General features: G+C 47.1%; 1 protein-coding gene across 1 annotated transcript in view; it reads left to right on the top strand.

Moving 5' to 3' along the window:
* AFAP1L2 (actin filament associated protein 1 like 2) overlaps positions 1-27,903 on the top strand; it is a 98,477-nt gene that overhangs the window by 23,400 nt on the left and 47,174 nt on the right. The window lies entirely within an intron of this gene.

The following is a 27,903-nucleotide window of genomic DNA, read 5'->3' on the forward strand; positions in this document are numbered from 1 at the left end:
GGGTAGCTAGAGCTTTGCATTCCCATTGTAGATGTGAGACAGGTAACCTTGAGACAGAAAGAAGACAAGACACCTACAGAATTGTCTTCAAAGAGTTCTGGGTCAGGTGCTCTTGGGTGCCTTGTCAGTGGAGAGACTGTCCAGGGCAGTGTGGTGTGAATTCACTCAGGGTCTTCCCTGGAGCCAGTGTCTGCTCCCTCATCATGGAATGATCAGGGTGAGTGAGCCTTTTGAGGAGAGCCCCACACTTTGGAACGGAAGCCTCTTGGATGTAAACCCTGTCATCCCCCAGAACTAAATTGAGACTCCAGACAGTAGGGAAATGAGGTTGGACTTCATTCCCTTCCCAGATTGTGTGACTCAAGATCCCTGCCAGGGATAGAGTTTTTGTTTTGTTCCCCCTCCCCGCCCCCCACCCTTGCAAAAGGGTAGCAAAAGGATTTGCCACATAAAACATACAAGCCCCATAAAGTCCCAATCAATGAAATCATCTCTTCCCAGGCAGACTCGCTCTCCTGACCTTGGCTGATTTCCACTCTCCGGGGGGTATTAAGGCAAGGGAACTGATTGACTCAAGGAAAAGATCTACTTAATTTTCACTTCCTCAGCCTTCATCAAACACTCGGGGTTTCGGGGGTTATGGGATTAGGAGAGTATCTCATGACCGCCCTGGAAGCATTCACTTGTAGGAATGTGGGGTAAACCCGTGCAGAACAAGAAATCTCAAAAGGATTTTGCCTGGAAGTGGCAGTAAAAATGCAATCCAAGTTGCCTCAATATTTCAGAACTTCCACTGAAGGAAAAAATGTCTGTCTGTATCTTCATCTGTCTTCCTATCACCCCCTAAAGACGTTTGTTTTATGGGAAAATTTTCCCAAAGTTTTAACTATTCCACTGGGTGGTAGATGACTTGTCCTTTGTTTTTTATTGTGGAAAAATAGGATATTTAGGCTAGGCCAGTGTGACCTGGTTTTGAAGATCCTGGTTTTGCTGACTTAGTGTCAGACATCACCATTGCAGAGGAGCTGGTACAGGGGGTGTATGTATCGCTGGCATAGCTGGTGTAGCCCCTTCTCCATCTGATGCATGTCTTGGCCCAGGCCAAGCCAGGGGAGGTGCTTCCTCAAGGTTGGTGGGTCTGGGGCTCACTGGCCCAGACCCTCTTAGTGATGACCAGTGATGTATTCTCTGTCTTCCGTGGTGGCCAGAACATCCCTGTAGACCTGGAGGCCAAGCTTCTTCCTCCATGAGTTTTCTTTGAGAACTTCTTGGACTGTAGTGTCTTGGGAAGCTGGGAAGTGGGGGTCATTACTTCTCTTCCAGGCCCTTAGCTTTGGTCTTTTGGGGCTAATTTAATTTCAGGTACCATTTGAGAAGCGGGGATCTCTGACAATCTGGAAGATGGTACATTTGCAGGAAAAGCAAAATAACACTGCTTTATGGAGAAAGACTCTACCTTTCTCATGTAGAAATTGTAGTTCATCATATTAGACGATATTTACATTCTGAATCTCCTGGCGTCTAGGGATAATGAAGACAGTGACAGTGCTTTTAATATTTCTTCATAGAAAGCTTCTCAGGTTGCACTGGTAACTCCGATTTTAGTGTGTGTTCCACTTTTGTTTTAGCCTTTTCTGTGTTCCATCCAGGTGTCCACAATGTTACTGACTGGTGGGGATTAATAAAGTAAAGGTTTAAGCTTCAGTAGTAATGAGATGGTTTTGTACCCAATTGACTGAAAATTCCAGTCAATTTCCTGTGTCAATACACAGCTAGTGCTTATTTTAGAAACATGTTTAGCATTCAAACAAGAAAGAATGGCTTGTCTTGTGAATTCCATGAGTAATGTAAAGAAGAATGCTTCTTCATGTTCTTTGCCAGCAGGCAATCCCTGAGCAGGTGGTGAGACACCTGGTGATTTGTATGCTCATTCTGAAGGTCCTTTCCCTTGACTTGGGCTCTGATTCTGCTGTGACAGAACCTCCTTGCCCGAGATGCTTCCTGGCAAATAGGGACAAAGCTCATGGGAGGTGTGGCACCAGCGAAGACCCATAAGAACGATGATTCAGTTTCCTGGGAAGCAACTTCTGAGAAATGTGGCAGAAAACACATCTGAGCCCTTACAGACTTTTCCAGACATGGGGAGGATTCTCAGTGTCCCTTTGAAATGGAGCCACCTGTGTGATGCTCTCTCCTTAAGCCTCTCAGGCCAACCTCACCCTTGGCTTACCACTGTCTTGCTGGATTGAAGCGAAGGCAGTTGAGGGTAGAAATGCATCTTACTCATTTTTGTGTCTAGAAGAGTGTAAGGGCTCGAAAAATAATTATTGAATTATTATATCATCACACGGGGGAAAACCAGTAACCATTCTCTTCCATTAGCCGCTGTTTTGCCAAGAACTTGGTTCTGTAGACAGCATTGACCATGGATGTAAAAGTTGTACTCCCTTGATTATTACACTTGTCATATGGTCCAGTGTCTACGGTACAGCAAACGGTCCACGAATGTTCGTGTCCTGCACATTCGCCACCCACGCACTATACCTTGATGGGCACAGTGATGGCTTCTTTTCAAGAAGCACAGAACTGTCCTTGGTTGGACTTCATCCAGAGTCATCGAGTTTGCAAATCATACTTTGTGCCACGTTTGATCCTTACTTTGAGACTGGCTTCTCTAAAGAGTCGTAGAAAAGGAATATCTCCGCTGGGCTTTTCAGATAATCTGGTAAAACATTCCGTGTACTGAGCTTGTGTGATAACTCTTCGTGTGCTAGTCAAGATGAAGTTCGCGGCATCTCACGTTTGGTTGTTCAGAGGTGCTCTTTCGCTTAGGAAGCCAGGGTTAGGAGGGAGGGGGGTAAGTGTGAATTAGTAAACTGTGGGCCAAAGGAGACATTTTCTATGTGTATTATGACCTTGACTTGTATAACGTCCCTAGGGATGCTTGAAAGCACCCAGCAGAGCACCCTTCTCCTTCCCGGCCTTCGGGAAGGCAGGTGAAGGCTGTGCTGGGCTTCTTCCACCTTTCCTTTCCCGCCCCTGCATGGCTCACGTCTCTGTGGGTGGTGACTTCTAGGGAGGCGTGAAAGCTCCAATGGTTTCTCAGGCTCTGGCTGATTCTGCCTGGGTGGTCTTTTATTCTTCCCATGTTTCTCTATTCTTACGTCTTCAGTATTTCTATCCCTTGGATAGGGTTGAAGTCGTTGTGTGTGTGTTTTAACTGAGTGTTGACAGTGCTGGTTATAACACATTCAGCAACTGCATTATCGGGGTCTGAATTTGCAGTGTTGTTTCAGCCCCTGTGATTGTTTCTTTTTTTTCTTTTTCTTTTTTTTTGGCCGCGCCGTGCAACGTGTGGGATCTTAGCTCCCAGACCAGGGGTGGAAACTGTGCCCCCTTCAGTGGAAGTGTGGAGTCCTAACCACTGGACGGCCAGGGGAGTCCCCACAGTGATTGTTTCAGAATGCTCTTCCTTGCGGTTTTTGAGAAAGGTGATTGCTGTAATCCTCTTGCAAGAGGAGCAGTGATTGCACAGGCTCTTCAGTTCCCACCCCCATGTTAGGAGAAATTGCATTTATAGGCTCCAGTAAAGACTGCTTACATGCTAGTCACATGCTACCATAGCAGCAGCATTGGTGTCAGAGTTTAGTTCTATTATTTAACTGTTATTTATTCCTTCTCTTCTCCTCTTAGTTGAAAGTCCTTAAATGTAGATAACATTTCAGACTTCTTTGTATTGAACTCACCACCCGTACCCCACCTCCACCAAGGCCTGGTTCATAGCTGATGCTCCGTATATTTTGGTTTATGCCACACGTCAGAGTGCTTATAAATAAACATGATCCTTCCTCTGGAATTTCTCACAATCTCTCGAACAAACTTTAGTGTGTGCGGTTCCTTTAAGAGGCTGACTTTTGTGGGGGAGGGATAGGAAGGAACAGTATAACCGACCATGTACTCTGTTGTTGTCCCAAATCCAATTTAAAATTGTTAATATTTGTTCCCGGTTAGACTCTCATGGAACGGAAATAAGAGATCAGAAAATTGAAGTCATCTTTTTGTACTGGCCCTTCAAGCTAAGAAAGGTTTCTACAGATGAACATTTGCAATCAATTTGGTGAAAGGGAACACTAACTTGGAACCCCCAATAAGCGAAATATCCCCCCATAGAAAGATTTTCCTTTGCGTTGGACCCGTATTATAAAACGTTGTACTCAATTATGATATTTTGAGTTTTGTCAATGGAGAATTTGTAGAAATTTGTGATTTCTCTTGTTATAGTAGTACCTACATAATATCCTTGATTTTTACCTAGTGGCCTGCTCTAGAATGAGGGGACCAGAAAGGGCAAATAGTAAATATTTCAGGATTTGTGGCCATGTGGTCTCTGTGGCAGTGACTGAACTCTGCTGTTGTAATGTGTAAGCAGCCCTAGACTGTAAACAAATGGGCGTGGCTGAGTTCCAACAAAACTTTATTTACGGACACTGAAACTTGAATTTCATATCATTTTCATGTGTTACAAAATATTCTTCTTTGGATTTTCTTTCAACCATTGAAAAACGTAAAAACCTATCCTAGCATGAGGGCTGTACAGAAAGAGGTGGCGGGTTCAATCTGGCCCGTGGGCCGTCGTTTGCTTATCCCTGTTCTAGAGGATGAGGCGGTAACCCCCCTAATGCCTTAGTGACTAGGTTAGCTCACTGGTGAACCTGAAATAATACTAGACTAGGTAATGTCTGGTCTAGTGACAGACTCCCTTCTCACCACTGCCACGAGGGAAGCTCTCCCACAGGCCACTCCTCGGCTTCGAGGGATCGAACATCCCGCACCCACCGTCCCACAGACCTAGTTCTCTAAAATCTGTCTAGGAAAGAGTCTTCAGGATGCAACATCAGCCCTGGGCCCCTTCCAGCTCCTAGTTGGAAGGTTTTTCCAAGGATGGAGAAGCTGAAACAGCTGCATGATTTTTTTTTTCTTCTTCTAGAATCATCCAGCAGGGGGGTGAGTTCAGGACTCTGGCAGCTCCTGTGTAAATGCTGAGCAGCTAAAGACAAATCTGGAGCAAACCCTGCTGCTCCGCAACCCGCGAGAACGGCCTCCCAGAACCAGGGCTTGCAGCATCTGCCTTTATTCTGAGGCCAAGGTTGGGGAAGGGGAGCCTCATGGAGAGTCTTCCGAGACCCATAGGGCTTTCCGTCCCTCAGCTGGGTGTCTGTGAAGACCCTCCTGGGCAGCTGCACATCTGCAGCTCCTTACATGAGCCCTCATCCTCGTTGGCAGGCCTGTTGCCCCGGGCATGATGGTTCTGTGTCAGAGGGTTAGCCAGCTGTACTGTTTGTCTCACGGAGAGAGTTTCCAGGAACACTTTTTCCCTTTCTGCTTGAATGACCAAGTTTCAGAAAAATCCAATGATAACCTGCAGGCGTTTCAAATCTGTAACTTGAGCTGGGATGTTTAGGGTAACGTTGCCTAGGAGATTTAAGGGGTGGGCACGTTAAGGTCTGTGAAATACCCAAATAACTGACAAAGTGTCCTCCCCAGCCTGGAATGCTGAAGCCACAGCCTGAGGAGTGAGAGGGGATTGGGCGTGTAGAGCTTGTGAGACGGTTTTAATCGGTGGGATTGTGGTGTTTTTCTCTTTGACACCACACGGAAGCCCAACGAGGGGCTTTGTATCTTCTACAAACACTAGGCAGGGGTGGTCCTGGGGTCCCAGTCAGTGTTCTGTCCACTGTGAACCCAGGTCTTGCTGATTTTACCAGCAGAGAAGGGGCAAGATTACCTTGCTGCCTGGCCTTGGGAGAAGGGCGGGGGCGGGGGTGGTGCATTGGCAGGTAATCATGGTGACAGAGGCCTGGGGACTTGCAAGACAGAGACCAGGGAGTGGAGACAGAGCTCTGGGGGCCTGGCCTTTATCTTCCCAGTCCCTGTCCTCTCTGCTGGCCGCCACGTGAATGTCCTAGTGTCATCATTTCGGGGCAACGTATGGGGCAGAGGGATTTTGGAGTGCTTGGACTGAAAGTTTAAAAAAGAGGGGAAGAAAGGGTTAATGAGATTTTCCTCGTTACTATGCATTTCCTGTAGTGCAGGTTTGCAAAATAATAGCTGTAGTATTTTATAAACAAAAAAATATATTTTTAAACATGTTGCATCCATTCAATGGAGTACCACGTAGCTATTAAAAAGAACAAGACACATCCATGTGTTACCCAGAGTGGCTCTCCAAGGGGGCATCGACAGATGAAAATAGCAAGGTTCAGAATGCCATAGGTAGTGCAAGTTTCCTAGTATAAAAGAGCTTTACCTGTATATTTCTATGTATTTTTTTTTTTACATAGACTAGTGTGCAATAGAAAGCCCTGGTAAGATACATATAGTCCATTGATAGTAGTTGCCAGGGAGGGGGCTGGTGCTGGGGGTTCTGAGATGAAGGGAAACTTCTCATCGTCTACATTTGTGCTGCTGTTTGATATGAATAAATAAATAAGTAAATAAACAAATAAGTATATTTTTACCATGTGCATACATTCCATTTTTCCAGTAAAAGTTTAATAAAAAATAGAAGAAAGTACACAAAAGAAGTCATTGAGAAGGTATTTCGCATCATGGAAGCTTCCGGAGCTGGTCACCCTCAGCCTGTTCTGGACCTTGAGATATGGAGAAAAAAGCACAAGAAAATACTGGGTTATTTCACTCGTGGCAACCCCTGCCCCTCCCACCCCACCCAGCCCTATGCTGCTTCCCTTATCTGAGCCATAAATTCGGGGCCAAACAATGGCAAGTCAGCCCAGGGCTGGACTTGGTGTTTACAGAGGAAAAATCTGGGAACCCATTGGAATTCATTGGAATGAATAATGGCGCTCTGGGCTTCTGGGCTGGGAGGGAGGGCCCCCAAGGTGGCTCTAGAGCCCATCCAGGTGACTGCCCAGGGAGGGACCAAGGGAAAAGACCGGTGGTCATTCTCGGGGTTAAGCTCTCCAGCCATCCTGAGATTCTCCACAAAACTACTATTAACAGCATCCCTTTTCAAGCCCAAAGAGAAACTTCAATTTGGAACAAATTACTCAGGAATTTTGCTGTTTCATCCAAGTTAAGGGAAAGAAACCTTTGTTGCTGTTGTCTCTACAGGATGTGGCTTGCTGGGGAGAAGTTAATGTAGTGGTTCTCGTGGGGAGAGGCATTCCAATTAATCTTTTTTCCCGTGATAAAATACAATAGAACTCATCCATATTGCCCATTTAATTCACTAGGTTTATGAGCTATAAAAGGGGCCTTTTTTTTCCCCGCAAAAAGAAAATCTTCCCTCTGCTCTTGGGCTGCTTAAAAAAAAAAAAAAAAAAAAAAGGAGTAAACAAAGGGAATTTTCCATGGCCCAAATTCTGACCTTGGTAAATCATCCTTTTTTGGACTGATGAGGGGTCTTGCCCTGCCGGTCTATTTTCTTCAGAGTCAGCATTTACAACTACCCACACCAGAAGCCTTTAATTTTATGATCTGCCTGTTCTCAGCTGAGCTCCTTCTTTCCAAGATGGTAGCCACATCCCTGGCTTCTCTTCCCCACTTTCCTTCCTCGGTACAAACCCACCTGGCTTTGTCCATGGAGAACTGAGCATGTCACAGGCAGACTGAGAAGTTTTCAGCGTTATTTTAGCTGCTTTGCCCAGTTGCAGGTGGGGAAAGATGAGAGAGAAGGCGTGAGCCCCCGCTTGGTTCCCCCCAGCCAATGTCCTCTCCTTGGGACCCTGTGGGAGGCCCCGCAGACACCAGCCTGTCAGAGTGAGTAACTCACCGCATTCCTGCAGCCCCCAAATATATCTCACGGTCATGGGAAATGAAAAGATTAGTCCACTGTTGCCTGACTGCTGCCTGGGTCCTGTTGGCTGGGGAAGGCTCTTTGGAGGAAGCAGGATTTGCATTGGGCTTTAACAGATGGAAAGGATTTATAGAGAAACAGGGTGCGGGGGGAGGAGAATTCAGATAAAGGGAAATAACGGGAGTAAGTTCAGAAGTGGGCAGAGCGCCACACTGTGGGTGCTTTTGGCAAACACCGTGACTTCCAGTGTAAGATATAGAAGGGGGCCATGGGTCCCCTCCCACACAATTTCACTCCCTGCTGCTGTGTTAAAACGAAACCAAGTCTCAGACCAAAGTCGGCTGCACCCCAGGTATCTGTGAGCCAGCCGGTACAAGAACAGCCTTACTAGAGAAAGGACTTGAGGATATCGGGAGGGGGCAGGGTAAGCCGGGACGAAGTGAGAGAGTGGCATGGACATATATACACTACCAAATGTAAAACAGATAGCTAGTGGGAAGCAGCCTCATGGCACAGGGAGATCAGCTCGGTGCTTTGTGACCACCTAGAGGGGTGGGATAGGGAGGGTGGGAGGGAGGGAGAGGCAAGAGGGAGGAGATATGGGGATATATGTATATGTATAGCTGATTCACTTTGTTACAAAGCAGAAACTAACACACAATTGTAAAGCAATTATACTCCAATGAAGATGTTAAAAAAAAAAAAAAAAAGAACAGCTTTAGTCTGTTCTATGGGCCTAATGAAGACCCAGCTTTCTGTTCTGCCCAACAGGCACCTCACTTAAGGCAGGCTCGATAAAATGCTCGTGGGAGGATTTAGCTACCCTAGTGGATCATTCAGCAACGCGTGAGCATCGCGCTGCATTTTGTCCCGGGCCTGGTTCGTGCGAGGGTGGAGGCTCCAGAAGAGGGTTTCTAGCTACTCCGTTTATGGGAACACCACTCAAGTCAGCAATGAAACAGTTTCAGCATCCTTCAAAATAACTAAAGCCTTGTAGTAGCTGCCCCTGGGGTGTGGATTTGTGATCAGAGTCTTTCAACTAACCAAAGCTCCTGGTGTGTGTAATCTGTTTAGGGTACTTTAAGTATGAGCTCCCCACCCTGGGGTGTGGATTTAGATTAACTTACTTGCACACATATATTGCACTATTCAAAGAAAAGTACGAAAGTGGATTATAGGCAATACTGCACGACCCTTGGAGACCTGAGAATAGCTATATTTGGAGTTTGGATGAAACTTGAGAGACCAACCCCTCTGATTTTCTATTAGTGATGAGGAAACTGTGGGCCAGGGAGGTTGATCAGCTCGCCTGGGGTCACCCTGCCTGGTGGTGGCAAAAGAGGACAGGGTATCTCAAGTCCTCCCATTCCTACCCACTGAATCCTGCATCTGGGCAGGAGGTGCCAAAATAACTAAAGAATAGGCGTGTTCATTTTGTTGGGTATGATCGCTGGGTTTTTAAAAAATTTTTATTTTATATTGGAGTATAGTTGAATAACGGTGTTGTGTTAGTTTCAGGTGTACAGCAAAGTGATTCAGTTATACATATACATGTATCTACTCTTTTTCAAATTCTCTTCCCATTTAGGTTATTACAGAGTATTGAGCAGAGTTCCCTGTGCTATACAGTAGGTCCTTGTTGGTTATCTATTTTATATCTAGCAGTGTGGACATGTCAATCTATTCCTCCCCCCCACCTTTCCCCTCCCCCCCCGACTAACTTATGGTTCCCCACTGGTAACCATAAGTTAGTTCTCTAAGTCAGTGACTCTGTTTTGTAAATAAGTTCATGTGTATCATTTCTTAGATTCTGCATAAAAGCGATATATGATAGCTGTCTCTCTCTGACTTACTTCACTTAGCATGATAATCTCCAGGTCCATCCATGTTGCTGCAAATGGCGTTATCTCATTCTTCTCAATGGCTGAGTAGTATTCCGTTGTGTATATGGACCACATCTTCTTCATCCATTCATCTGTATGATCATCTGTTTTGAATGTAAAAAGGTTTTACCTGATAGAGACACAGAGGTATTTATGCACATTGCAGAACTTAAACGTATTCTATTTTGAATAGATTTGTTTTTTTGTTTTTTTGGGGTTTTTTTTGCGGTACGCGGGCCTCTCACTGTTGCGGCCTCTCCCCTTGTGGAGCACAGGCTCCGGACGCGCAGGCTCAGCGGCCATGGCTCACGGGCCCAGCTGCTCCGCGGCATGTGGGATCTTCCCAGACCGGGGCACGAACCCGTGTCCCCTGCATCGGCAGGCGGACTCCCAACCACTGCGCCACCAGGGAAGCCCCAATAGATTTGTTTTTAATACTTCAGCAAAAACAGGTGGAGCAGGGGATGAAATAAGAATGGCGATATGTTTAGAACTGTTAGAAAATGATGACCTCAGTAATGGGTCCATGGGGGGTCCATTTTACTATTCCTACTTTACATGTTTGAAAACTTTCTTTTAAATTTTATTAAAAATTTTCATTAGAAGTTGTTAAAAATCAGCAGTGAGTTTTCACACCCAGCCAAATAGTGGCATCCTTTTCTGAGCCATCAACCCCTTGAGGTAGGTGTCCGTAGCCTCTCATCTCCTCCACCGCTAGGGCAATGTGGTACCAACTCACTCTCAGCCGTTTATGGAATCCCACTCTTGTGACTCCTGCTTCTTGTCTCCGCTCCCTGTGTGCAGCGGCGTCTGTTAACGTGTTCCTGTAGTTAATGACTCCAAGAGCCGTGCTCCAGCCTGGCCTGCAAGGGTGGGAAGAAGAAGTAAGCTTTCTGTTGGGAGGGTGTGTGCATTCCCGTGTGTGTGTGCGTTTGCAGTGGCCGCTGCCACAAAGGACACAGAAAAGGGTGGAGAGCAGTCTTTCTCCCAGCCCCTCTGCCCGCCTCACCTTCTTGCCAGGGAGCCCCTGGGAAGGCTGTGGAATGACCTGAAATCAACTTGCAAGTGCAAGCAGAGCCTTCATTCCTCTCCCGCTGGCAATTAACAGTGATTTACTGGAGGTTACATTCTAGTGTAGCCTCTGGCCTCCTGTTATCAGCAGCTTCAGGGACTGGGGCTCATTATTGGTCAGTTCCTGGCTGCTCTGCAAACAACCCTTTTCACGTTTAGCTCCTGCCCACAATCACATCCTGTCCCTTTAGTACCGGAGGGTATTGGGCTACCCCGCGCTGAAGCAGGGGAGGGGTGTGAGATAGAGGCAGCCGCCCTAGACAGGTGGACCGAATCACCAAGTCATTTCCCCCTGACATTTTGGAGGTGTGATGCACCCTGAAATTCACTCTCTGTAACACATTCTCGGAGAACATGAGGTTGGCCTGATACGAGTCTGAGTCCCAGAATGTCTGCAACAGCTGAGGATGTTTTGCCCTCTGGCATAGACAGAGTGTTTCCAGAAGGCTATTTGTCTTCTTGCCTTTTGTCAAGAAGCCTCCCGTTACACAGAAGAGATGGGAAGTCACCCAAAGCTCTATTTTCCCTTTGGCTCAGCCAGAAAGTGACGTGTGGGCTGTCACCTCCCACACATCTGGAGCCTTGTTCACGGGTGTGGTGTGGCCTGGCCATCTTAGCCGACCGGCTTGGCCTCGCTGCTAAGTATTAATAATGTGAAAAAGCACTGGAGGAGCCTTGATCTGTCAAAGGTCAATAATCCCTCCTGCAATGTAGTATCAGGAAAAAGACGAAGGACTGGTATGTTCCCTTGGATCAGGTAAGAATGATTGCCTCCCCTCCTTTACCTGATTTGACTACCCTGAAAGGCAAAGCTCGTATTTCATATTCTTTACAACTTTAGCCTAGGTTTGGGGTACATTTTCTTTCCCCTCCTTTTGGTTTTGGTTTTCTGTTTCCATTTTCAGAAACCGTTTAGGAAGCGTACCGGGCGCAAATAAGTGACCTGTTCAGAGGCATTGATCCTCACTCCCCGTCCATCCATCATCACTTTGTCCTTTGGTTTTGAGGACCCTACTCAGCCCTCCCCTCTGGAAGGCTGTGTCCTTCCTCCTGACAGAATCCCGTCCAGGCCTGTCTTTTCACAGCCCAGGCCTGCCTCCGTTGCATCTTTCACGAGTGTCTGAGAATCTTTCCTTTTGCTAAGAGGCAGCACCTTGTTCCTTGGAACTGAGGCTCACAGCTCTTCTCTGTAATCAGTGAATCTGCTCACTAAACAGTCCTGCGCGGGATACCTCTGTCGTCAATCTCAACCCCAAAGATAGTCACAAATGTGTGATGGGCATCTGAAGGATGCTCAAAGAAAGGTTGCCCCTTAAACTGGTTGTACAACTGGATTTGGACAGACTTGGCTGGAAAGGCCTTTGTGAGGGTCATGAGCTCTGTGGGGAGTGCGGTGGGGGGTGGGGACTGGTTCCTTGGAAGCTATTGTAGATGGTTTTCTGCATCTGATTGAAGATTACTTTTCTCAAACGGAGCCCTAGATATTTGTTTCTAAGCTCTCTCTGATGATTTGAATTTTATATTTTCATTTTGGTAATAATTTATAAAATTATTTTAAGCCTCTTCTGGATCATCTGGATGGCTACCTATGACTCAGAGTTTATAGCCTCAGTTACATGTACTATCAGGTTGGTGCCCAGGGACGACCAAACTTACTCATACTAACTGGATTCCCTGGAGGGTCCACAAGGTTATGCTTGGGGGGTTCCTGGATCGTTTGTTAGCTTGAGAATGCAAGAGAACAATACAAACGCCTCGACACTTCTGCACATTTTGTGTGTTTAATTAACACTGCCTTGTTGTGTTACTGTGAGTCAAACAGGGCCCGGAGAAGTTAGCTTTCTTTGCTAAAATGATCCCAGTGATTTAATAAGTACGTATACAGAGAAAGGGGGAGAGAATTCTTTCCTATTGAAAGCCCTCAGCGTTGAAGTTCTGATTTCAAGCCATTGGCCTTGTAAAACATGTCTTGTTAGGAGTTTCTGGATAGTATGTAATGTTCGTCAGACAACCTCTGATGCCCAGCCTCTGTCTGAGCTGGGAACTTGAGTTTGTGGCTGGGCTGGAACAGAGATGGGCCTCCAATTGCTGGTTTCCACACACCACAGCCAGCTAACTCTTCTATGATTCTGTTTTCATCATTACTCCTCTGCTCCAAGCCATTTATGATTTCCCATTACCAACTGGATGCTCCACCTGAAGAACACACCTCCACCTGGTTGGCAAGGCTGACCGCATGGGAGCCTCATCTCACCATTCGCCTGCCTGAATGAAGCATGGGCTGCGGTCACCGTTCCCTCGCAGCAGCCCCCAAAGCTCTCACCACCTCCTTGAACGCCACCTCTGCCCCATCTCCCTTTATCCAAACCCCCCCACAGCCCAGCCCAGGCACCATTTTGCCCTCTCTGATCACCCCCGTCCCTTGTCACTCCCCTTTCCTCCCCCATAGGATGGCAATCACGGAGGCTTGACACGTTCTTACTCGAGTTGTGGTGGGGTGGTGGGTCTGCGCCCCTTCGGGGTTACAAGCTGTTGGATGGATGGCAGGATTCAACTTACCGCCGACGTGGCTATGTCTCCTTCTAAAACGCCCTTCATAGTACCTGTGTCCATTTGTTCATTCACTCACGTACTCCTTCATTTGCTCACTCGTTCATTTAACAAGTTTGTATTGAGTAGCTGCTATGTGCCAGCCACCAAAGTTGGCCCTGCGAGTAAGCCGTGATCAAGACAGACATGGAGGACTATTCCTCATGAAGCTTCTAGGCTGAGGGGAAATTGGGGAGGAGAGGCAGGCCTTAAACAAGCCTTGGCAGCTCAGGCGTGTTATCATAGAAGGAGTCTGGAAGCACTGGAACGTGTTGCAGAGGAGTGTCAGTTATTGGTTGCATATGACTTACCACCCCTGGCGAACCAATGATTTAATCAACTTCTACCCCAGGGCTCTCATTCTTAATCCTGTCTGCTCGTGTGAATCAGCTGGGGAGCCTCCAGGTGCTTGGACCCAACAAGAGAGAGTCTGACTTATTTGGTCTGGGGTGTGGATATTAAAACAAAACTCATGGTCCAAGTGGGGCAAGAGGACCCAAAAGAGCCCCCCATCCTGCCCCCATGTAACTGAGAAGCAAGGGCCTTGCTCAGTGCTGGGGCCACAGGTGAGAAGAAGATCTGTTTGTTTGGGTTTCCATGTGGCCTCTTGTGGAGCCCCCAGAAAGCTACGTTCTAGTTCCAACCCCCAGAATATGGCCTTATTTGGAAATGGGGTCTTTGCAGGTGTAATTCAGTTAAGATCCAGTGGCCCTACTGGATTAGGATGGGCCCTTATCCAGTAAGGATAAAATGTCCATATAAGAAGAGGGCAATTTGGATTCAGAGACACACAGGGAGAATGTCATGTGATGACAGAGGCAGAGATCGGACCAATGCAGCTGCAGGACAAGGAATACCAGGGATTGCCAGCAACCACCAGAAGCTAGAATGAGACAAAGAAGTGTTCTTCCCCGCATACATCAGAGGAGCATGGTCCTGTCAACGCCTGATTTGGGGCTTCTAGCCTCCAGGGCTGGGAGAGAGTACATTCCTGTTGATTTAAGTCATCATTCCGGTGTATTTTGTTGTGGCAGCCCTGGGACACTAATCCAGACCCTAAGGGTTGTGCCTGTGGGAAGGGTGATGCCATGCAGCAGGAGCCCAGAGGCAAACCCTCAGCAGCTGTCACAGCTGTGACTTTGCTGAGTTCTTAGCAAGGTAGCAGCCTGCAGAGGGGAATGTCAGCAAGGGAAAAGGGGACTCCAAAAAGTGTCAGTGACAGCTCGGCTCCCCCTTAAGTAGTTCCACAGCAACAGCTGCTGAGCATTACGGCCTCATTATCAAGTCAGGGGCTCGATCAGTGTTGTGTGTGGGGAAAGAGCGTGTGCTTTGGGGCCTTGGCTCTAATCCCGCTCTGCGTCGCGTTAGCTGTGTGGCTTTGAGCCAGGCGGTTTCTCTCTCGGAGACCTTAGTTTCCCCGTCTATAAAATGGGTATACTGATATATGTCATATAGGGTTGTCATGAGGATTAGATAAAATGTGAGTAAACGCCTTGGTAAGGCAGCCGTCAGGTGAAAGCGCTGTTGTTTCAGCGCCATGAGCAGAGCAGGCTGAGCGGTGGAGGAAACAATCCTCCTGGATTGATCAGGGAAGGCCTCCCCGATGACCTCCCCGATGTGGGGGTGAGCACTGGATGGTAGGGCGAAGATCTGCGCTTGGATATTGGCTCTGCCATTGGTGACCTCTGTGACCTTAAGAAAGTTACTTCACTCAGGGTCCTCAACTTTAAGATTGGTTAACAAAGTCTGGAATAAGACTGTGGAAGATGAAATGACGCAAGTGTCATTTGTCAGCGTTGGTCGGGGGCTCACATGAAAGGACAGGAAGGCCCAGGACTCAGAACCAGAGCAGGGGCTCAGCCTGGTTCTTGCGACGGGGGCCGCTGGGAGCCCAGGGCTCTGAGTCTAGAATGCGTAGCTGGCCTGACTCTGGGCCTTGAGGCACGTGTGGTGTACACACTGCAGGCTGTACGTGGGATGGGAAGCCAGTGGGCTCAAGAGAACCTTCCAGGAACCACAACTTGGAATCTGAGTCTGGCGTATGTTCCAGGGGTTGCCCCACCCCGACTTCTGTTTTCCCAGTTCACTGCTTCTGTGTCCAGCACCTACTCTTGCAAGACGGCTCCCGGGGCATGAGCGGCTTGGACCTCACCGGCACTGAGTGGGGAGCAGAGCCCGCATCCCGGGCTCGTTCTTCTCCCCTGGGCCCTGTGCAGCTGTCCTGCCCGCACCTGTCAGGGTCCGGCCTAGAAGCCCTGGGCCCACCACCCGCTCAGCTTTTTGTGAAAGTTGTTTACTATCATTTATGGCCAAAATGGAGGGCTCTATTTCACCAGAACGGATGTTTTCAAATTCAGATGTTTTTACCTGCCTGATTTTAAACCTAATCAGATTCTTCTACTTCAGTGGAAAATCAGAGCTTTCCAACCAGGCTAGATCTTTTGTAAGTCTATTCTTCACTGGGCTCTTTGTTTTCTTCCTAAGCTGTGTACGAATATTCTGTTCCAGTTCCATGACTTGAAGGCAAGTGTGTTAGTTACCTAGGACTGCAGGAACAAATTACCACAGACTCGGTGGCTTAAAACACCAGAATCTTATTATCTCTTTATTCTGGAGGCCAGAAATCGAAAATCAAGGTGTCAGCAGGGCCATGCTCCCTCTGATGACCCTAGGGGAGGATCCTTTCTTGCCTCTTCCCACTTTGGGTGGGGCCTGGCATTCCTTGGCTGTGGGTATCACTCCAGTCTGTCTCCACATGGCCTTCTTCCCTGTGTTTCTGCATCTTAAAGCTCCCTCTCTTTTCTTCAGTGACATCAGTCATTGGATTTAGAGCCCACCCTAAATCCAGAAAAATCTCATTTTGAGATCTTTAATTTAATTACATCAGCAAAGGCCCAATTCCAAATAAGGTCACATTTTCGGGTACCAGGGGTTAGGACTTGGACATATCTTTCTGGGGACCTCTATTCAACCCACTACAGGGGGTAATAATAGCATTTATTAAATGATGCTTTGTGTCTGGTGGTTTTCACATGTTATTTCATTTAATCCCCACACCAACCCTACAAGATAGGTACCATTTCTTCCCACTTCTGTAGGTGGGAAAACGAAGGTTCCAAGAAGTTGTCAAATTTGTTGAAGTTCAAACAGCTTGTTAGTACAGCCACTGAATTTCAACCCAGTTCCTTCCACTATATGGGGGCCATCCTTCATCATAAAAGGGAGAGAATTTAACAGCTACTGTCATAAAATACCCATAGAAAAAACATATAGGTTTTTCTGCCACTCATTCATGCATGAAGAATCACAGAAGAATATTGGGACATTAAGAATACCAAGAGAGGGCTTCCCTGGTGGCTCAGTGGTTAAGAGTCCGCCTGCCGATGCAGGGGACACGGGTTCGTGCCCCGGTCCGGGAGGATCCCACATGCCGCGGAGCGGCTGGGCCCGTGAGCCATGGCCGCTGAGCCTGCGCGTCCGGAGCCTGTGCTCCGCAACGGGTGAGGCCACAGCAGTGAGAGGCCCGCGTACCGCAAAAAACAACAACAAAAAAATTCCATTTTTTTTACAATGGAATATTAGTCATAAAAAAGAATGAAATTTTGCTGTTTGCAGTAACGTGGTTGGATTTGGAGGGCATTATGCTAAGTGAAATAAGTCAGATTGAGAAGGACATACTGTATGATATCACTTATGTGGAATCTAAAAAAAGACAACAAATAGTGAATAAAACAAAAAAGAAGCAGACTTACAGATATAGAGAACAAACTAGTCGTTATCAGTGGGGACTGGGAGGGGGAGGGGCAATACAGGGTTGGGGGAAAAAAAGAATAGCAGGAATTTTGTATTGACGTTCATCCAAAAGGTGCTGAAAAGCCAACATAACTATAGGAAAAGAATTTATACCGAAGCATATTGATGTATACTCCAGGAGGGCCATACCCATTTTATTTAGTGGTTGAATCTAAGGGTCTAACACATATTAGGCACTCCATAAATATTTGGTGAGTAAATGAATGCCTGAAGAAATGAAGCTGTGAGAAGCATAAGGACACGGTCACCTTGGGACAACACCCCCCTATGGGATGTGACCTCTTAGTTGCCAAAAGAAAGTCAAGATGGTTCCATCACTGTGCACACTCTTTGCACCAGAGTTGTCCTAGCCTGTCTGCTCAGATGTCACATGTCAGGTGGAGTGCTCTTCTTAAGTCTGTATTAAAAGTCAGGTGCCAGGAGTTTGGGAATAATCTCAGTTGTCTCACTGATATTTCTGAACTGGGATCGGTTGAGACATCACAGGAATGCTACAGACCATTTTCTGCCTGGGTTCATTTGCTGACACTCGGTCCCATGATTTCACAGGGATAGCACATATGCAAGTGGAGACAACGATTGTACTGTTGCAGAAATTTTGCTTGGAAAAGAAAATGCATGTTCAAAGTTCTGCGAACTTCTGAGCCTCAGCACCCAAGAAACTGTCCAGATCTGTGGGGGTTTGAACCATGCTTGATGGAATAAATTTGGGATAGAAAAGTACCTAGGAGATTTGAGATTTCAGGACGATAGTGGTGAATGTTTTAATTCCCAACCATGTGAAATTTTCCTTGCTGTTTTCTAAATGTCTTTCAACTTGAATGGGACATCTCCTTGGTTTGCAAAAGCTCTGTGTATTAGGGTTCTTCAGAGAAACAAAACCAATAGGATCTCTCTCTCCATCTATCCATCCATCCATTGGAAGAGCTTTATTATCAGGAATTGGTTCCTGTGATTATAGATGCTCGTGGCCCAGTTAAATTGACCCCTAAAATTAACTTCACACTTTGTGGCATTTGTTCATTCTTAGCTTTAGTAAGGTGGCAGTGTCATAGATATGACCCTTTTTAATGTTCTTGGCAAAGGTGTATTCAGTAGAAACAAAAGAATGTAGGGGCCAAGGCAGGAATCGAAACAGTGGCTCATAAGATAGAATGTTTTCTTAGTCTTCTGAGTTTCCACTGGCTTCCTTTGCTTCTTGTCCTGACTGTATCAGTACCTTTTTTTTTTTTTAATGAATGAAAGAAAAGATGGATAAGATATGTTATTACAGTTCAGGGAGAGGTGTCTGGCTTTCTTTGACCACGTCTGCAATAAGCCAACAGGTCACTTGTTTGAAACCTGTTTCTAATAGCCAGAGGAAGGCTTTGATTAAAACCACATTTGCCGGGCTTCCCTGGTGGCGCAGTGGTTGAGAGTCCGCCTGCCGATGCAAGGGACACGGGTTCGTGCCATGGTCTGGGAAGATCCCACATGCCGCGGAGCGGCTGGGCCCGTGAGCCACGGCCGCTGAGCCTGCGCGTCCGGAGCCTGTGCTCCGCAACGGGAGAGGCCGCAACAGTGAGAGGCCCGCGTACCGCAAAAAAAAAAAAAACCACATTTGCCAACCAAACTCTTTCCCTTTTTATTACCAGATATAACCTGCCCCCGCCCCCCCACATGAACCCACTCTGGTTGAATAGACTTGCTATGCAGGGTGCAAGGAAAGTCAATTAATTTCCAGAGGACTTCGATGAATAAATACCTCCAGTAGGATCGGTCCATGGACCTTCATTCGGCCCCCTTCCCACCACTTTTCATTTCCCAGTTGCTGTGTTGACAAGTGCAAGGCATGTTTACATGCATGGCTCACAAAATACATTTGAGTGGTGGATTTTTTTTTTTATTGGCTAACTTGATTACAAGGCATTTAGTCTTTTTAAAACCAAAAGTCATTTTAAACCCAGTAATAAAGTTGATACTTTTTTGTGTGTGTGTGTGGTACGCGAGCCTCCCAATGCCGTGGCCCCTCCCGTTGCGGAGCACAGGCTCCGGACGCGCAGGCTCACCGGCCATGGATCACGGGCTTAGTTGCTCTGCGGCATGTGGGATCTTCCCGGACCGGGGCACGAACCCGCGTCCCCTGCCTCGGCAGGCGGACTCTCAACCGCTGCGCCACCAGGGAAGCCCAAGTTGATACTCTTTGTAATTTGGCTACTGATGCTTACAGATATTGCATTAGCAAAATACGTACCACGCAAGAGGTACTGGTAAACTTGTCGGGTGTTTGAATAACTAAATGTCACACACCAGAAACTTTAATAATAGTGGTCTCAGCTCCTGTTGTGAGTCAAATGTATCTCCCGGGTTTTTACTGTTCTCTTTTACTGTTACTGTTCTCATAGGATGTGATTTGGTCATTGGCAACTTGCATGAATAAGGAGGGTCGAAATGGACGAGCAGAGATCTTCTGTATTTATATATAAATCTAGGCAATAATATTCTCTTAGGTATGCCAGTTCTGCTGGACGCTATTTTCAAACGGCTGCAGATTTTCTTCTTCTTCTTTTTTTTTCGTAAGTTGTGCTGTCTGGACATGAAAGAAGAAATTGCAAGGGAGGCCAGCCAAGGTTATGGTGGGAGAGACCAGAGTGATTTGAAAATTCAGATCTGAACGTACTAGCTGTGTGACTGTGGGCAGGTTACTTAACCTCCCTGAGTCTGTTTCTTCATCTAAGGGATAATTCTGTCTACCGTATAGGTTTATTATTAAGAGCTCAGTGTGATAGACTTTGTCAGTCTTTTGGCTGACTTTATTCTTTTTTTTTTTTTTGGGTCATTAGGTTTTTTTTTTTAACATCTTTATTGGGGTATAACTGCTTTACAATGTGACTTTATTCTTAAGAAAAGCAGTTTTCCTCTTTTGGTTTATATTCTTTCTCTTTTACTGGCTTATTATGAATAGCATTTTGTGTTATTTATTTAACTGTAATTCTATCTCCATTGTTCAAGTTTCAGTAGAAAACTGCCCATCATATAATCTCTTAATCCTGGTTGTTGAATTTAGAGTTCATTGCATTTTTGCTTTACTTTACACCAAAGTACATTCAGAACAATGGTAAGGCAAAAGAAGGCACCTTTATTCCCAGGTTTTTAAAATTAGGCCTTATTTCTAAGTAAGCAACTCCTGAACCAAGTTTGGGATTCAGAGCTAGGATTGTTCTGGAGATGCTGGATGGGACCCCAACAACCAGTTCTGAATGGAAAGGACAGGGATTTTCAGAGCCATGGGCTGGAAGAGGGGGGTTCTTCACCCAGGCCCAGCACCATTTAGTCATCAAATGTGTGAACTCCTTTTCAGGTCTGTGCGCCTAACCCGTGCCTAACAGGTACCTACCCAGGTACTTACCAGGTGCAGGGATGCCTACAGTGAACTCCGATGCTTGCACTGTAGAGATCTGGTTTGAGATTTGAGACAGACACAATTTTAGCATTTAGGAGACTTGAAAACACTTAGAAAGTAACTTGTCCAGAGAAACTTAACACGGTGCAAACAGCCCTCACTATGAGTGAATGGAAAATCACTGTGGTGGGAAGGGGAAGAGCGGACTGAGGGATGACTAATTCTAAGATGTCACTGGATACAAGAAGTATCCTCAGTTTAGTAGCGCCGTGCTTGAGGGAGGGAGTAAAGGAACCACTACTGCATTACATGCAGACAGGGTGGCAGCATGCATTCTTGTTTTATGACTTCAAGGAATATATGCAAATTGAAATAGAGAAATAGAAATTTGCCCATTTCTCTCCCGTATTGTATTGCCTAGCATGGCCCTGGCAGAGAGTAGGCACTTAAACTACATTGTAAAAGGACCACTGATGTGTGGCCGGCACTCGGGAAATACTTGCAGAACAGTTAGCATGGGTAGACAGGCCAGGGCGGGGGTGAGATGGGGCAGGGCGCACTGCTGGGCTGAAGTGCTGACCATGCCTTAGGGGGCTCTTAAAGCCTGGTTTGAGGGTCAAGGGGATAGTAGTTCAGATAGAGTGTGGGTGTTGCGTTAGAGAACTTGGCTATGGCAGAGAAAAAGTGGCTAAAGACGGTTCCAGGGAGTCTGAGGCTGGGGGCCACTGTGTTGGAGATGTTGGCACACGGAGATGAGGAGCAGAGAGGTCCCTATGAGATTGGCCAGGGAGGGAAAGGGAGATTTGAAGAGAGAGCCAAATGCAAACTTAAAATGTTCCCCCAAACGGAAACGCTCTGGGAGAGTCAGAAATTGTACATCAGCAGTTTCTTTTGACAAATTTTGTCAAAACAAAAACAATGATCCAACTCAAAACTCTGTGATACCTTTACGTTGTTTATATAACAGGGCTTCAAGGGTTTAATTTAGAATATTTCTGTGATGAATATCTGGCCCTTGTTCATGTAAACAAAGAACAGCCTGGACCGAGGAACCGAATCTTTTCCATCCGGGTCACAGCAGCTGTTTTTCTGTGGAGAGAACTTCTCTCTTCTTGCCCCTCTCACTTTGGTGCATCGCAACCAATACATTTAGAATCTTCTGGGGCCTTCTCTGCCACTCCCGTGCAACTCTCATTAAAGAATGACCCTTATGCTTTCCTTTACTCTCTAGGATACAAAACTACTTGAATTTAGGTTTAGAAAGCCTAGGGCAGATATAGGAAATTTAGCTTTCTACAAACTGACCGTATGACCTTGGCAAAGTCCCTTTCTCTCTCTGAACGTTGTTTTGTTTCCATCCGAGGGATAACTTTTTTCTTGCTTTCAAAATGCTCCGAGTCTATGATAGACATTTTATTTTATTTATTTATTTTCTGGCGGTACGTGGGCCTCTCACTGTTGCGGCCTCTCCCATTGCGGAGCACAGGCTCCGAACCCGCAGGCTCCGCGGCACGTGGGATCTTCCCGGACCGGGGCACGAACCCGTGTCCCCTGCATCGGCAGGTGGACTCTCAGCCACTGCACCACCAGGGAAGCCCCATGAGGTCGTTTTTAAAAATTGGAAAATTAAAAGTCAATTTCAAGGCAGAAGAAGGAAAAAGGTCCTGAGAATCCCTACATAGGTCCACAGTTTTCTTGCTTCAATTCCCAAATCCCCAAACTTGGAAAGCCAGGAGTTTTTTGGTAAGGTTGGAACAAATTAATATGAAGGCATCTGAAATGATGTGAGGGGATATGTAATCTATCAAGCCCACTTAGCTTGAATGTTTGTGTATTTTGCTATAGAAATGTTAATGAGTTTTATTCCTGAGTGTTTCCCCAGACCTTATGCACCAGGTTCCTTTTCTAGAATTTAAAACGTACAGACTTTCAAAACAACTCTGCCTTTGTGGGTTTCAGATAAGAGATCATAGGCCTACAGTAGTGTTTTTCAGACCTTTTGATTGTGACCGTGGTAAGAAATGTATTTTACGTTGTATGCCAGGACATACATCTAAAAACAAAAGTTTTATGAAAGATTACACTCCTTTACTAGATGCTATGCATCCTGATATTTCCTACTACGTTTTTTTTCGAGCTGCTGGTAACTCACAGAGTTGACAGCATAGCCCACTAAAGGGTCGTGTCCAGTTTGAAAAGCACTGCTGTGGGCCCTGTCCTGGGGACCGTGGAGAGCAGCACAGGGGCATGGACACCAGTCAGAAAAGAGAGGAGCTGGGTTCCTGGCTGGGAAGCAACCCCCCGCCACCTGTCCCTAGGCCTGATGCTTCTTGTGGTTTAAACAGACCATCACAGCCATGCCCTCAGTGTTTGTGGGCCATCGTCAGCTGTTTTTCTGGTGGTTTGGGCACCATGTTTGTCATCCAAGAAAATTACCTGGCTTTGTGCTTGGACGTTTCAAAGGGAGCAGGAAATTAAGATTACTATTGGACCATTTTATAGCTTTGGGAAATTGAGGTATGCCTCGTAAAGGGGGTGGTTTACATGAAGCCACCATTTGTTCAAACTTCACTTACATATGAATAAGGACTTTCTGGTCATTGGTGACTAAAACCCAGCTTACGTGAAAAAGGTTCATGTAGTTGTCAAGTTCAAAGGTAGCTTCAGGCACGGCTGGACCTAGGAACTCTAGCAATGTGGGGAGGGCTCTGTCTCTTTCTCTAGTTCTCAGCTTTCCTCCCCTCTGAGCACTGGCTTCATCTTCAGACTGGGAAGGTGGCGTGGAGGATGGAGAGTCGACTGCAGCTCCAAGTATATATCCTCGTGGTTTATAATCTGAAGACAGGAAAGGCCTCTTTCTCCCAAAGCCAGTAGAGCAAATCCTAGGGGAAATTCTGGTCTTGCTTGAACCCATCGCTGGGGCCTAAAGAATGGCCGGTCCTCAGCTACATCCCCACCTCCCATGGCTCAGGCGGGGCCCGCCAGATCTGAACTGTATGGAACGGGTCCTCCCATTCCCAAAAGAAGGGGAAAAGAATGCTAAGTATACCAAAATAATTAATTTTCATTCATTATCGATTCCTAATTCCTGCAGCGCTGCTAAAGGGACCGATTCCAAGTTGATGAGGTTCACGTAACGGGAGTATATGCAGCTCTCTGTCTGATTATCAGTTCTCGTCCATTAGAGATGTTCTATCAGCAGAGGCAGGACTGGTCTAGCTAAAGAGCTGTCTGTTCAGAACTGCTGGCTTTATTAAAGTTGCTCCTTTGTGTGGACTTTTGCTTCTCCAGTCCTCCTAGAATTAAGGACCATTTTAGGCAGACCCTTTCTTGTGCTCTCCCACAACTGAACAACCCCAGCCCCTCCCATTTCTGTTCCATCCTATGGGTCTGGGGAGTCAGGTTTGGAGGTTTGGGGATGGCATGCTCTCTCCAGCTCTTTTGCTCCCTGAGCCAAGAGTTGCAGCTGCCACCATTGTTTCTCCCATCAGCCTGCCTTGGAGGGCTTGGCTGTCTTGAAATCTGTCAGCTCTGCCTGGAATAAGTGAAGGTCTTCTTTCAGGTCCTTCCATATCCCCAATGCCATGCCCTGCTCTGCTTCTGCCCTCTGGGCCTTTGGAATTTCCCTTTCAGTTTTCCTTCTGCTGGTATTCCTAAGGCTGGCAGGAATTTATCTTTACTGCCCTTTGCCCATGTATCTCTGCCCTCATCCCAGGCCTTGGTGACATTTTATCTCAGGCTTCTCAAGGTGCTTTTTTTCCTGGATCTTCCCCCACACTTTGCTTTCATTAGAATGTTTTTTAATTCTACTCTCTGGAGTAATAAGCAAATCCTTACCACTGTAAAGTAGACTCAGGTTAACGGAGTAAACTCTAGGCATGCGGCCAGAAGGCCCTGTTGATTCTGAGCTCTGGTGTTTACATTGTGGCCCTCCTTTGGCCTCAGGTCTCCCCTCTGTGAAAGGGGGATGAAAATGTCTACCCCACAGGATGAACTGAAATTGTGTATGCAGACTGCCCGGCCCAGATTCCAGGCTCAAAAACTGTGCTGTGGTAGCTGACTCTCCATTTGCAAGCAAGGGAGAACCCAGCTCAATCTGGCTTAATCAAAAAATGGGAAGTCCTGGCTGCACAAAACTGAGCGGTATAGGAAAAGGCTTGTTTGAGTCGGAGTTTGAAAGGTCAGAGTCTCCAGGCTCTGTTTTCTTTCCTTGGGAGACTGTGCCTGGAGATGGCCAAAGTGGCCCCGGGCTGACATTCCAGCAGCTCGGAGACCAAGAGGTAGTTCTAGGAAGAGTCCCACGGCTGCCGCTCATTGGCTTGGATCTCATCATGAGTCCATCCCTAAGCCAATCACTGTGGCTAAGGGGATGAAACACTTTGGCTAACTCCAGGGTCATGTAGCTGCCATGGAGTCGGGGGTGGGGCTTCTAGTCCCGCCCAAGCTGCAAATACAGCTGGGTTAAAGGGTTTCCCAAAGAGAAATTGGGTACAAATAAGAAGGGCAAGTAGATGCTGGGGAAGGGGGAAAAACAGCAGATAGGATCCACTGCACACGCTCATGGGCTGTCCCTTCTGAGGCAACGTTTTTAGTGGTGTTGTGCTCTTTGCCCATAGGAACGTTGCCTGGGTTGCTATAAAGGCAGGTAGGGAGGGTGGTGCTGCAGGGTCAGGGGTTAGATGGGCAGAGGGTGAAAAGAAGCACAGGACCTGGTAGCCACTTCTCAATTCACAGCCTGCCATTGACTCTTGTTCTGCACATGCGTATCTGGTATGGAGACCTGGGCTGGGGAGCTACAGGAAGCTTGGAAAACCTGCACTTATTTATTTTCAACATTATGTGTTTCTAGGAAGGTGGTTCCTCAGAGGGGCTTAACCGGAATTCCACCCCAGTTACCTTTGCTGCCCTTCTGCCAGGAGACAGTGTAGTAGTCCTGCAAAAACCAAACAGGGATATTTCCAATCACTTTTTTGAAACTTCTACTAAAATTACAATGTATATGTGTGTGAGAGTGTGTGTTTATGGAGGGTCTTCCATATCCATCTTATAGGAGAGATTTAGGTTTTATTTAGCAGCTAACATTTACCTTAGTATATGTACTTTATGGGATTATTTTGTGATCTTTACACCAGTCTTATGAAGTTGGTACTGTTATTAACCCCATTTTACAAACGAGGAAACTGAAGCACAGAGAAGTGAATTCAGCTCTCTAAGGCCACACAGCCTGTATATGGTAAAGCCAAGGGTGAGCCACGATTTGGAACTAAGATTTAAGCAAAGGAAATTTGTTTTTTTTTTTAATTTATTTATGTATTTATTTAGGCTGCATTGAGTCTTTGTTGTTGCGTGTGGGCTTTCTCTAGTTGCAGCGAGTGGGGGCTACTCTTCGTTGCAGTATGCGGGCTTCTCAATCCGGTGGCTTCTCTTGCTGTGGAGCACCTCTAGGCACATGGGCTTCAGTAGTTGCGGTGCATGGGCTCAGTAGTTGTGGCTCGTGGGCTCTAGAGCACAGGCTCAGTAGTCGTGGCGCACGGGCTTAGTTGCTCCGCGGCATGTGGGATCTTCCTCGACCAGGGATTGAACCCGTGACCCCTGCATTGGCAGGCGGATTCTGCACCACTGTGCCACCAGGGAAGTCCCTAAGCAATGGGAAGTTGGAATCTGGTACAGGTGGGAAGGGCATGAAGGACACTGCTTTCTCTGGACCAGGAACCCAGGGCAAAAGGTACACAACCACCACCCGCAACCTGCCCAGGACATTCCAGCAGTTCAGAGGGAGTGTGAGGGCAGGGGCGAGAAATTCCAGGTTCCAGCAGCCACCAGGGTCTAGGCCAGACAAGGAGGCTGGGGGGCTAGGAGGCCTTTGTCCTCTAGCCCAGCTTCCTTGGAGCCCCAAGGAAGGGTTCTTGCCTGTGTGGGCCAGGGGGACATTGAATCAGGCTGGGGGTAGCCTCCTGCCGGCTGACTCCAAGGTCAAGGGGGTCGTGGTTTTAGATTGCCAGGGCTGATTTTGACCTCTTTTCGCGTTGGAGGCCTGAACAGGATGAAGAGGCCCCACTGGCACATCAGCCCAGTGGTGTGTCATTACTTCTGCCAACTGCTGGAAAGAAACAGGAAATCCGAATAGGACAGTGATTATGTTTTCTTTCCATACATTTTTAGTTTGTGTCCTTTTTGTCTAATACAAATAGCAAGTGAATAAGGACAAACCTAAATTTGCAGCCAAAACCGAAAGCATACCAGCCCCTCAGCAGTGTCTTCTCTTCATGGAATAACTCGCTGCTCTTTTGTGTTGAGGAAAAGGGGAGGGTGTAAAGCAGGAATGAAAAATTTCCCAGAACCCCTCCACCGAGAGATAACCACTGTTATTTTCCAGCCTTCTTTTTTTTTTTCTGTTAGACACAGTACTTCCCAAACTTCCAAAGTGAACTTGAGTGACCCCTGACAGCCTCTTGTTCAGAGACTGAAATGGTTTGTGCCAGCTGCTGTGGGACTTGCCATGCGGGGAGCCACCCAGCTGAACCTCTGCGCCTCCCACCCGCATAACTGAGTCTGAATGAAGCCACTCTTCTGGCAGATTGCATTTAAGGAATGTCCTAACTGAGCCCGGGGACAAAGGCCCCCTGGGCCCCAAAGCCTCTTTGTCTGGCCTGGACCCTGGTGGCTGCTAGAACCTGGGGTGCCTCGCTCCGGCCCTCCTGCGCCCCTTGAACTGCTGGAGTGCCCTGGGGGTCGAACTCCTTTGGCCCTGGGTTCCTGGTCTCCAGGGGAACCTCCATGCCCCTCCCACTGCACCCTTGAGTAAGTTCTCCCACCAGAGTGCTGCCCAGGTGTGAGATATGTCCGCTGCTGGGGGCTGTCTCTGGATGGTCCTTCCAGAGCTGTTAGCTGTGGGGACCTGAACTGTGGTCTGTCGCCCCTGGCCTGTCTTGTAATCCTTTTACTACAAGACAGTTCAGGAGAAGCCTTCCTTAGGCCGTGTGTGTGTCTGTGTCTGTGTGTGTGTGTGTGTGCGTGTGTGAGTGTGAGTATGGAAGCCTTATGCTCAGCAGATGTTTTCCAAGCACTGACTTTAGAGCAAAGCACTGTTTAAGCACAGTGGGGGAAACCAAACCGGAAGGTGTGGTCCCTACCTACACAGAACCTTCAACTTAACTAGGGACCAAGGACTTGCGTTCATGGGACAAATAGAAAATAAAGATGGGAGAATCACCAAGTGATAGTCCCCGTGCTGTTGGACTGGATGGACAGGTGGTGCTTCTGGGCAGGCTGAGGCAGAGAAGAAGTGGCCCTTGGCAGGCGCCTGGCCTCTCTTCCTCTCTGTGCTTGGTTTGATGTCTTTGGTGGTT

Source organism: Phocoena phocoena, chromosome 16 (genome assembly GCF_963924675.1).
Source record: "Phocoena phocoena chromosome 16, mPhoPho1.1, whole genome shotgun sequence".
Lineage (NCBI taxonomy): Eukaryota > Metazoa > Chordata > Mammalia > Artiodactyla > Phocoenidae > Phocoena > Phocoena phocoena.